Source organism: Centroberyx gerrardi, chromosome 4, assembly GCF_048128805.1.
Source record: "Centroberyx gerrardi isolate f3 chromosome 4, fCenGer3.hap1.cur.20231027, whole genome shotgun sequence".
Lineage (NCBI taxonomy): Eukaryota > Metazoa > Chordata > Actinopteri > Beryciformes > Berycidae > Centroberyx > Centroberyx gerrardi.
This window is the reverse complement of record NC_136000.1, coordinates 33,926,234-33,938,647: the sequence shown is the minus strand read 5'-3', so window position 1 is coordinate 33,938,647 and position 12,414 is coordinate 33,926,234. Positions and strand designations below refer to the sequence as shown.

Here is a 12,414-nt window from a genome sequence, read left to right as displayed (position 1 = left end):
TCTGGATTCTCTCGTAGGTCTTCTCCACCCCCAGGTAGGCTCCTAGGAGATGAGTGTGGGCTAGGTACAGAACCTTAGAGATGTAGGGTTTTGGCACCAACAGCTGGTTGTTGCATTTCCTATTTTAACTATTCTATATACCACACCATTTTGCGCAGAAAAGTGTAGGTAGGTAGGAATTTCCCCAAGGGGATCCACGTGCTATCTTATCTTATTTTATCTTTTACTCACCCCAGGTCAGAGCACTCCCTCCATCACCTGGGCATCCTTGGGGGCCTGCATCAGGTTGGGTCGTTCAATTGGGCAGTGCCAAACTGTCCTGGCGAATCCATGCCTCTTTTTGTTACAAAGGGGGAATTCGGAGCCACATCGTTAGACTCAATGGCCCAGATTCATAAAACTCAGTGGAAACAGCTTTGCGCAAACTTAACAATGCGAGGTCATTCATAAAAATTCTGCAGCGTTGTCTACCGGAGTGGTGTCACGTTTCCGTGGCGTTATTGCCAGCGGTCGCCGAGGTGACAGCCAATGACAATCAACATGTTAATGAGCTCTTACATATTCAGTGTCCACACGTGTCAACGTATCCACACTACGTATCCGAGCAGCAAACTCAGTGCCTACAGTCAAACGTGCTGGAAATATTCAGGTTTAGGGATGTTTTGCCTCTTCTGGAGTTGGTGACTTGCACAGGATCGCCTACACATTGACCAAAGAGAAGTATCACTCGATCTTGCAGAGGCATGCCATCCTTTGTGGCTTAAAATTGTGTGTTTTTGACTGTTTTGAAAATATGTAATCTGGTTTGATAAATAATGAAACAAAAGAGTTCTTGATAGTGGACTCAGACTTTTGGGCCCCACTGAACTAGCACTCACTTTGTGGTTTATATTATAGCAAACTCATTTATGATGCTATCATGAGTAGAACCCCACTGGTCTTCTTAACTGGTGTGACAAGAGAGAAATCCAATCTGTAATGAGGGAGTCCTAACAATGTAGCAAGAACAAACAGTGTGTAAAATAGTCCTCAGAAAGGCAGAAGAACCAGATTGTGTTTAAAGATGGTCCCCAGACATAAGGAATACCAGACCAGACCCCAGGATGCTGGTCCTGGTCAGGTCAGTGGACGCTACTTTCTCTGATTACTAATTTGAAGAGACAAGGGTATTTCAGTCCAATATGGGAAGTTGCCTGATTTTTTTCAGATCTGTATGACCTCCAGGAAGGGTGGTTCCCAGAATGCATGTCCTGGTCAGGTGTCCTCACCATGCATCATAAACAAGGATAGGTGTGTGTGTGTGTGTGTGTGGGGGGGGGGGGGTAAGTCTGTTGGCTTCCCCTGCCTTGATGCCACCTCCCCAGCACACCACAGCAAAGAAGAGTGCACTGGCTACTACAGACTGGTAGAACATCTGCAGCAGCCTGTTGCACACATTGAAGGACCTGAGTCGCCTCAGGAAGAATAGCCTGCTCTGTCCTTTCCTGTAGAGGGCCTCAGTGTTGTCCGACCAGTCCAGTTTGTTGTTGAGCTGCACTCCTAGGAACCGATAAGAGTTCATCATCTCCACCTCCTCCCCCTGGATGGTGACAGGGGGTTGGCCTCCTACTCCTTCTGAAGTCCACCACCAGCTCCTTGGTCTTCCTGATGTTGAGCTGGAGATGGTTGTTGTTACACCAACCCACAAAGCTCTCTACCAGCTCTCTGTATTCCTCCTCATTGTCCTCAGTGATGGAGCTGACAATGGAGGAGTCGTCAGAGAACTTCTGTAGGTGGCACGATCCAGAGTTGAAGCGGTAGTCTGAGGTGTAGAGGGTGAAAAGAAATGGTGACAGTACAGTTCCTTGGGGTGCACCGGTGTTGCCTACCACCACGTCAGACAGGCTGCCCTGCAGCCAGATGTACTGCGGCCTGCCGGTGAGGTAGTCTGTAATCCAGTCCATGAGGTTGTATGGAACATTTATTGAATCAGAATCCAACAATAAATGATCATATCTAATGATAAAAACATACTTCAAATAACAATTAATGAATGCTCACATCATCAAATAATGAATATTCATGTGAAATAATAAAAAGCCAACCATCAAATAACGAATATCCCCATAAAACAATGAAAAGCCAACCATGACATAATGATTATTCAAGTCAAACAATGAAAAGCCAAACATCAAATAATAATACAAAGGTCAAATAATGAAAAGCCAACCATCAAATAATTAATACAAAGGTCAAATAATGAAAAGCCAAGATGTGGATCTACTGTTTGCCACTTGATGTCGTGATTTCATTATTTGACATGGACATTCATTATTTGATGGCTCAATTCATTGTTCAATGGTTCAATTCGTTGTTTGATGCTGTGCTGTGCACCTGTCAATCAAAGGCCCCGCCCCATGCCCCGCCCCCACCTAGACAGCCCAAGGCCGACAGTCAGCTTGGCCGGCGAAGTCTACGGGCGAAGTGAACAGACACACAGGCAGCCTGTTACCCCGCAGTCTGAACCACGCAGTGAAATTAATGTGAGTAATAATCTATAAATTTGTATTTTAGACAGTAATGCCTTGGTGATCGGCTCAAATATCAAATGATCAGCAGTTAGGTAGGCTATCTTTGTTAGCGAGCTAGCTAGTTGAATTGCATTGTATCAGTTAGCTAGATAGCTGTCCATAGCAAGGGGCAGTTAAGGGATTCTGTGGCTGGCTGAGAGGGGTGGCTAACGGCCGAAAATTCAGCTTCATGTCATGGATGGTTTGATGGGCTGCCTACCGATTGGACTACCGACGATACAGACAAACCTTTTTCGTTCATAGCCTAGCATCATATAAGGTTTGGCTTTGAGTCATCAAAGCTAGCCAATGCATTTTGATTCACTGCCCGTTTAGTATAACGACATATTCTTCTGTCCAGCAGGCTAATCATTTCATTTAATGCTTTTTCACAACTTCAAGAAAGTTTCATTTTCCTTCAGTTCATTGCTTTGCATTATTCATCTAGTAGTATACAATATATGACCTTTGCTGTTCAATGGGTTAGAGTTCATATCCAGATAAAATTAACATATACTTTTCCAAAGTCTTTACACCGGGCAAGTCTCAAATTATAGTACTGTGGCAGATCTGATCACCAGGACAAACACCAGGGAGACAGCATTATAAATCAACACCATTCAATTTATTAATTAAAAAGTCATATTCACACATCAATTGGTGCTAATGAAATTATATCAGACAAAAAAGATTGTATCGTGATGAGAAAATAAAACAAGGACAGGGTGGTGTAATTGGTACATGCACTGGTGTGTCATTTTCACGTCTTGAACATAGTCTTGTGTTGCATGATGGCTTGCAATGTTGGGTGGCAGGCATGGTGTTTTTGGTTCCTTTTCTATAACCTTTGTAAAGGTATGGTAAAACGTCAAGAGCAGCATAACCTTGGACTGGCAGACTGCTTTTGGCTTCTTCCAGGACTGTGTGGTGAGGGGATCCGAATGAGACTCTGTACTCGACTCGGTACTTGATGTAGATGTGTCATCTGGATGGTCGCCTTCATCTAAGGGCTCTCATCCAAAACATCCCTAGACACTGTTGAAGGTCCTGGTCTTGGTTCCAGTACTGTCTGAACAATATAAGTCCACAGTATTTATACTCAGACATGTACAAGAATAGCAGTAACATAAAACAGACAGTGAAATACAAACAGCTTGAATTGTGTGTGCACTTACTGTTGACATGGAAGGCATCATAGATCAACTTGGGGCGTCTCTGTCTGTGCTTGCTGTCTCACTCTGTGATGGTGTTGGTGCTGAAGCAGTGGCATCTTTTGGGGCTGAGGATAGAAATCAGAACAGTATCCGGGTCACAGCCTGAAATTTTCAAAGGTGACACAACATAGGCTTACCAACACCATAATACACTATAATACAATCACATTTATAATGCACTAGGTGTAATGTTTGTTTATTTGAACCAGTGTATAGGATACAATGATGATTTTTCTATCAAGCAAGCACATATTTCCCAGCAGTTCAAAGTTCATCACAACAATAGAGAAGTAGAATAGTAGAAACTGAGGTTACAACAACAACTGGAACCCTGACGGTCAGGGTTCCAATGAGACTGTTGGTTAACTTGGGACCCTGCAACAGCTGGTCATTCAGTGATGTGCCCTGATAAGTAGCACCGCAGTCAAACACCACACGGATTTTGTTTTTCTGTGGATGGTACACGCCATGATGTGGGATGTACCAAACCCGTTTGTCTGGTGCCTGTGTAGAGTTGAGCAGCTTCACTGCAAAGCCTTTGTCAATCAGTTCTTGCATGAAGTTGTTATAGTCATCACAGAATTGTCTGTTCCTCATCAATTTCCTTTTGATGCGGAGAGCTCGTTGTTGTGCTACACACCGGTTGTTCGGAAATGAGCACTCTTTGTTTTTTAAAGGGAGTCCAATGCAATAATGTCCATCAATCAGTTTTGCTGACTCCTTGACATGGTCCATAAACTGTTGATCCTCAATGGACATTTCCTTTTGTTCATCGTGCTGTTTTTCAGGAAAGTCATACTTAAGTTGCTGTTGTAGGATTACATCCAGCGGCACCACAGCAATCCTGTTGGTCATGACATGGGGTGTTCCATTTTGTTTGTTGGTACCTCCTCCCCTCAGGGGGCCATTAATAGTCCAGCCTAAAATGGTTTTAACTGCATATGGCCCTTCTCCCTGACTGTTGATGACCCTCAAAGGCTCCATAGCTTTGGGGACATTGGTTCCAATCAGTAAACCGACTCCTGCTTCGATATGAGGGATGTGGACATCTTTTAAATACGGCCATTTGTCCACATCACCTTGCAGTGGAATGTTTTCAGAACTGACTGGGATTTCCTTTTGGCTGAAGATATGAGGAAGGTCTATAAACACGTTCTCATTCAGGCCGCTGATCTCTAAACCAGAGATGCTATTGGAACCAACATATCTTAGTTGTCCCATCGTTCGCAGCAGAATGCCAGTTCTCCTTCCAGACACCTTTAGCTCTCTCATCAGGGTCTCCGTGCAAAACGTTGCACTACTACCTTGGTCAAGGAAGGCGTATGTTGCAATTATTTTACTACCTTTCCTTAATTTGACCAGAACAGGTACAATAGGAAGAATGCAATCTGTCTCACCGGCCCCATTCTGCACATCGATTGCATTATTCATCGTTACCGGTGCGCTGGTGACTGGTTGCTGGTTGCCTTGCTCCCCTTCTGTTGAGCCCTTTCCTCCTGTGATATGCAGCAGGGTAGGATGTCTCCCTTGGCAGGTTTGACAGGTTATGCGTCGCTTACAGTCCTTGCGTAAGTGACCTTTCTTTAAGCATCCAAAGCAAAGTCCTTGTCTTTTTATGAACTCAACTTTGCTGCTGTGTGGCTGTGCTCCAATGTTGTGGCACTTCATAAGATTATGTTTTCCTGTGCAAAATATGCATAAGGAACCAGGATCCTTGTTTTGTTTTTTTACTACAGAATTGTCTTTTGTGAAGCCTTTGACAGTATCAGATACTACAGCCACTGCAGTGACAAAGCTGCTTCTACTGCTCTTTGATTGCTGTTTGAAGTCTGTGAACTTAGGTTTCAAAATCCCTTTTCCAGACATGGGATCTTGGATGTCACCAAAAAGCGGATCTAAAAGTATTTTAGCCTGCCTCTCCAGGAACTCCACTAGGTCCCGGAATCCAGCCCTTTGTCCCGTTCTCTCCAAGATGTCACAGGCCTTTGTTCTGAATCTTTCACGAAGCTTGTAGGGAAGCTTTAACATGATCATCTTCAGGTTTGATGGACTATCAAGCTCTGCCATGTATAACAAATCTTGCATGGTATTACAACAGCCTCTGAGGTATAATGCATAGGCGTGCAGTGCTTTTCCATCATCTGATCTGATGTTTGCCCAATTCAAGGCCTTTTGCATGTATGCCTGGGAGACTTTAATTTCATCACCAAAGTGTGCTTTAAGTAGCCTTTTAGCTTCATAATAACCTTGGTGTGGGTCCATGTGCATACAACTGTGAACCAACTCCCTTGCTTGACCAGTTGTGTATTGTTCCAGGAAATAAAGTCTGTCTTGACTTTTGCTTGTCTTGTCCTCAATACCATATTCAAAAGCTCGCATGAATATTCTAAAATTTAGTGGGTCCCCATCAAACACAGGTATCTCCCTTGTAGGCAGTAATGCTAACCTTTGCTGCATAATAATGAGGTCTGCAATGCCACTTTGTATTTGAGTGACAGTAGGATCTGATTTGGCATCCCCATTATCATCTGCATATTGTTGAGGAGACCTTAGAGATGCGTGCTGGTGTGGTTGGTTTACCACTGGGGCTTGGGGAGGCTGCAGCTTTAAGTGTTGTTGCAGTATACTTTTCTGCAATGGTGTCTTGGGCACAGTGTCAATCTTTGCATACTCCACAGGTGATTCCATCTCTGTACGTCTTCTGTAATTTTCTAAATAGGAGTCCATGCCATCTTCTCGCTTTACTGGCTGTGTTGTTTGTCCAACCTGAAAGGACATTTCGAAACTCTCCATGACTTTTAATTTAGCATTTGAAACTGCAATATCTGTTTCCAGTTCAAATTTTTCCTGTTTTGCTTTCAGTTGTGCTTTTAGTTGAGCTTCTTCCATTTCCAATTGGTGTTTCTCATTTAATGCTGCTGCTCGAGCTAGTAGAGCAGCTCGTTCTGTTTCCACCCTCATACGTGCAGAGGAAGCAGATGATGACGATGATGACGTTGTCCTTTGAGAACCTTTGGATTTGTTCGACCCTTTAGATGTCACAGAAACACTATCCTCTGGTCTAATAAGTGATTGTGTGTCCGCTTGATGTGCATTTATCCATGTTTCCACGTCATCTAAAAACTCTGTAAAATGCATTATCTTCGGCTCATACCATGTCACACGATCATCTTCTCTCTCCTCAGAGGATAGTAACATATGGACTGAATCATGTGTATCCTTAAAATCACTTAGAGCACATTTGAATGATTCAACTCGGTCCATCACATTCCCAATGTCTTTGTCATCCATCAATGATTTTATTTCATTCTTTTTGCGTGTGCACACTCCCAATTTACCTCTGCGTGTTCCAAGGAGCGCATTTAAATGTGCCTCTGCAGCAGCGTCTGCAGCAATCTGCGCAGGAGGTGTTTCTTCCTCCATTTTCAAAAGTTCAAGGCTTTATACTGTTCTAAATTAACGGCACAATCCAAAGATCACTTTTGCATTTCCACTTTTCATTTGCATCCATTAACGCACAGTATCCACTTTGATTTAATTCATGATGTGCCGCTTACTTTTTCCTCCATCAGCGGCGCTTCATCCATCGGCGCTTCATCCGATCCAACAAACTTTTTAGAAGTACAGATCAATCCCTTCCAACCGAAGAAATCAATGTCCATATAATCCTTCACATTGAGCAGTTTTTTGACAATGTAGAATTAGATTCCAGTGGTGGCGGCATAGGATTGTTTCCGACTCGCGTGATCCATACATTTCCAATAACTCCAAAGCGTTGTAAAGTCCAAAAGTCAAAATTTATTGAAAAAAGATAGATGTAATCTCTTCCGAAATTCACAACATGTTTTTAACTAACGAAATATTCTTCTTCAATTATATTTGTTGCCGTTTAGCCTTTCAAAACAAAACATTAAAAACATTTCACTGCGTCAAAAAACTGTTTGCTCTCCCGCTTGCCACACACAAAGGGAGGACCGCACCTGTCTTAAAGGGGCCGTCAAGAAGCCATCAAACAGCACCTATGGCTCTACCTATCCACAGTACTATGTCATACAATAAAAAGTGTAACAAAATAAACGATACTTAAATAATTTGACCCATATAATGTCTGCATGCAAACAATATAACTAGATTAAATACATTTACATATTTACATACTCACAATAACAAAAAATCTATTTCGGCTCTAACAACAATTATAACAGCAAGAAAACACAGCTAATTAAAAAGCAACTTGCATAGAAACCTCGGTACGACTTTAACATATGGTGCTGAAAGAACAGGGTAGCTGTCGGATATTGCAAGACGAATGTGAGTACCGTCAACAGAACTTGCAGAAGTTACCTGGTGGTTAGTGCGCATTAGTCGGAGTTAGACAGTAGTTACAGTTACATCTCCCAGGAGGTATCATTCAGTTTCTTTTATTATTATCAGTACCGACTGTAAGGTTGGCCGATTGGCTGAAGCACAAAAGAGATGGTTCTGTTCATCAGTCCAGGTGTTTTATTTACAAGCAGTGCAGTCCCATGCAGCTTATATACAGTGCAGACAAAAATTTGGCCAATTGAAGAAAAAAGGAAAAAATACAACTTGCAAAAAAATAGACAAAACGAAGAAAAATATACAAGGCAAAATAAAGGATATACTTATAAATCGAATCTGCACTATAGGCAATGCTCCTTTAGATAAGGGCCCTCTGCAGATGACAGCAATCTGGCCTGCCTCTGCCGGCAAGGTCTGCTATATTCTCCTAAGGAGCTCCAGCCTCCACCTTTATATATTATTATTTATATATTATATATACCTCGGGTTTTCCGGGTCTAAAATCTAGGATCGTCCAGTGCAGCACAGAAGACAGGTGACAAACAATTCATTTGTGAAAAGTACATTAATAAATATACATTTAATTGCAAAGACTATATGTCTCTTGTCCTTTTATTTACACTGCAATGTTTTGTGTAAATGAGTAAAACTACGACTGTGTCGCTATGTATTAACTCTACCAATACTACTATCGGCGGCCTCCGACATCACAAACAGAGAGAGGGAGAGCGAGAGAGAGAGAGAGAGAGAGAGAGAGAGCAAACGCAGCGATAACACGGCAACGCGGACACCTCTATGTCGGCAAGATGTAATTAGAAGTGGCTATGCAGCGTTGTGTGTGCGTTTGCATCTTACTTTCTAGAGGGCACCGGATATCCCCATGACACAGACCTTATACTTATCAACTGCTACCCGGTCCTTACAGGACATTTGGATAATTTCCCAGTGAAGAACCTCAGAGGTAATCAGAGTTATATGCCTAACAGAAGGTATCATGTAATAATAATAATAATAACTTAAATTTATATAGCGCCTTTCAAAAGACCCAAGGACGCTTTACAGAGTGAGGCAGACAAAACAAATAAAACAAGAACAGAAAATAATAATAGCAATAATTGCCGGGGATGAGAGAGTTAACTAGAGGCCATAGGCCTTGGTTAACAGGTGGGTTTTCAGGATTTTTTTAAAAGTGGCCAAAGATGGGGCGTTGCGGATCTCTGCCAGGAGAGAGTTCCAGAGGGTGGGGGCTGCCACACTCAAGGCTCTGTCCCCAAAAGATCGCAGGCTGGTGTGGGAGGTGGAGAGCAGACCCATGTCTGAGGACCGCAGATTCCGGGACGGGGTATAGGGGTGGAGGAGGTCAGATAGGTACTGAGGGGCGAGGGCATGGAGGGATTTGTAGGTGAGGAAGAGGATTTTGTAGGAGATGCGGGACTTGACCGGGAGCCAGTGAAGGTGGATGAGGGTGGGGGTGATGTGCTGCCAGGGCTTGGTGCGGGTGAGAACCCTGGCAGCTGAGTTCTGCACATACTGGAGCCTGTCCAGAGCTTTGCTGGGTACCCCGAACAGGACTCCATTGCAGTAATCCAGACGAGAGGTAATGAAGGCATGGATGAGGGTCTCTGCCACGGAGTCAGAGAGTGATGGCTGAAGTCTGGAAATGTTTTTGAGGTGGAAGAAAGCGGATTTGGTGATGGATTTGATGTGTGACTGAAAAGAGAGGGTGGAGTCCAGAATGACACCCAGGTTGCGGACTTCTGGGGATGGGCAGATGAAGCAGCCGTCCACGGCGAGAAGAAGATCTCCAACCTTCCGGAGCAGCGCCTTGGGAGCCACAACCATGAGCTCTGTTTTGTTGCTGTTAAGCTTGAGTAGGTTAGATGACATCCATACTTTTATTTCATGCAGGCAGTTGACAAGAGACTGTGGGGGGAGCTGAGTGGATGGTTTAGTGCTGAGATACAGCTGTGTGTCATCAGCATAGCAGTGGAAGCTTAGACTGTGGTGGCGGATGATCTGACCAAGGGGGAGCATGTAGATGGTAAAGAGGAGGGGTCCAAGCACAGAGCCTTGAGGTACGCCTTGGTTGACTGGGTGGAACTGGAGTCACTGATGGTAACAAACTGTTTTCTGTTGGAGAGATATGACTGGAACCAGGAGAGAGCAGCACCGGTGAGGCCTAGGTAGTCGGATAAGCGGTTGAGGAGGATAGTGTGGGAGACTGTGTCGAAGGCTGCAGAGAGGTCCAGGAGGATGAGAATACTGATGTGGCCGGAATCAGCAGCGATGAGGAGGTCATTGGTGATTTTGATGAGGGCGGTCTCCATGCTGTGGTGTGCTCTGAAGCCAGATTGAAGGGGTTCATAGAGCTCATGGTTGGACATGTGCTGATGAAGTTGGGCGGCAACTGCTCTTTCCAGGATTTTGCTGAGAAAAGGAAGGTTGGAGATAGGCCGGTAGTTGTTGAGGTCCAGACCTGGCTTTTTGAGGATAGGGGTGACTGAGGCCATTTTGAAGCTGGAGGGTACCATGCCAGATTCCAAGGAGGAGTTGATAATGTCCACCATGATGGGGCAAAGGGTAGGTAGGCATGCCTTGACCAAGGCTGTGGGCATGGGGTCCAGAGAACAGGTGGAGGCCTTGGCCTTGCTGACCAACTTAGCAACTTGAGGAGCATCCACAGGGGAGAAGGAGGAGAGGCAGCACTGAGGCAGGGGTGGAGCAGAGGGAGTGACGCCCAGTGGCTGAGGTGTGTGTGGAGGGGGGGGGGGGGGAGGGCAGGCGCCAGAAGCTGCTGGTGGATAGAATCCACTTTGGCCTGGAAGAAGTCCAGGAACTTAGAGCAGAGGTCGGGGGCACCTGAAGGGTGGGGGGCATCGAGGGGGCGGAGTAGCTGGTTGATGGTGGAGAACAGCATTCTAGGGTGGTTCTGCTGGTTACCAATGAGAGTGGAGTAGTATTGTGTCTTGGTCTGGGAGAGAGCTTCTTTATAGGACCTCACATGATCTTTAATGGCCTCAAGGTGGACAATGAGGCCGGTTCTTTTATAGAGCCTCTCCAGTTGACGACCGGTGGCCTTCAAGGTGCGGAGTTTGGAGGTGAACCAGGGGGCAGGATGGGTGAAGGAGATAGTCCGGGTTTTGAGGGGGGCAAGAGAGTCAAAGCTGAGGGATAAAGCAGCATTGTAGTGGGCTACAAGGCCATCCACCATGGTGTCGGGGGGATCAGAGGCCATATGGCTCGATATCATGTTAGTTAAGGCTGGTGCACTCACTGTCTTGATGTTCCTGAATGTGATGGTACGTTTTGTGCGCTGCCTGGACAGGGGGACAGGGACAGTAAAGAGGATGGCATGATGGTCAGATACAGCTAGGTCCAGGCACTGGAGATGGGAGGGAGTTGTACCAGTGGAGCACACCAAATCCAGCGTATGACGGCATGGGTGGGACCTTGAACATGCTGTGTGATGTTGAAGCAGTCCAGCAGTGACAGGAATTCAGCAGCAAATGTGCAACTGCTGGCGTCCACATGAATATTGAAGTCACCGAGCAGAAGTGTAGATGGAGACATGGAGCAGACAGAAGTGAGTAGCTCAGATAGCTCGAACATGAAGGTAGTGGAGGCTTTAGGGGGGCGGTAGATAAGGACAACCTGGAGCTGTGAAGACCCAGCCAGTGTGAAAGCAACACACTCAAATGAGGTGACATTGAGTACTGGAAGTTCTTTAACCAGGATGTCGGCTCGATGTATAACAGCCAGCCCACCACCCCGACCCATGGAGCGGGGCTTCTGTAGGTACACATAGCCTGGGGTCCTGCTGATTTTGCCATGTCTCTTAGGCATAGAAGGTCGATCTTCCTGTCTGTGATGATGTCATGGATGAGTAGTGCTTTGTTATTTAGGGAGCGAGTATTCAGCAGCATGAACGTTGCAGTGTTGTTTATAGATGCTGAGACAGGCGACAGGGGAGGAACGACACTGTCAACACAGACCAGGGACCTCAGATTGCCAGTGCGCACGTGTGGTTTGTTGTGATGACGTCGTCGCAGTGCGATGGAACGCCTGTCAGACAGTACAGGTGGAGTAGCAGGATCCGAGTAAATCAACTTGCATCGGGAGGCCCTGTGCATATAGCGGGGGCGACGCAGGAGTCCGAGGGATGCAATGTTGGCGAGGCAGTTTGGAGTGATGTGACTGAAGAGGTTCAGGAGTTCCAGTGTGGAGTATTTTATGAACACCATTTCAGCAGCAGAAGAGTGCCAGCTAGCTACCGATACCGCGAGCCGGGGAGGAGGGACCCAGCCTCGGACCACAGCAGCGGCACAGCA

General features: G+C 45.4%; 1 pseudogene; it reads right to left on the bottom strand.

Moving 5' to 3' along the window:
* Nucleotides 1–9,223: 9,223 nt before the first annotated feature.
* LOC139927510 (uncharacterized) lies at nt 9,224–11,929 on the bottom strand (annotated as a pseudogene).
* Nucleotides 11,930–12,414: the final 485 nt, after the last annotated feature.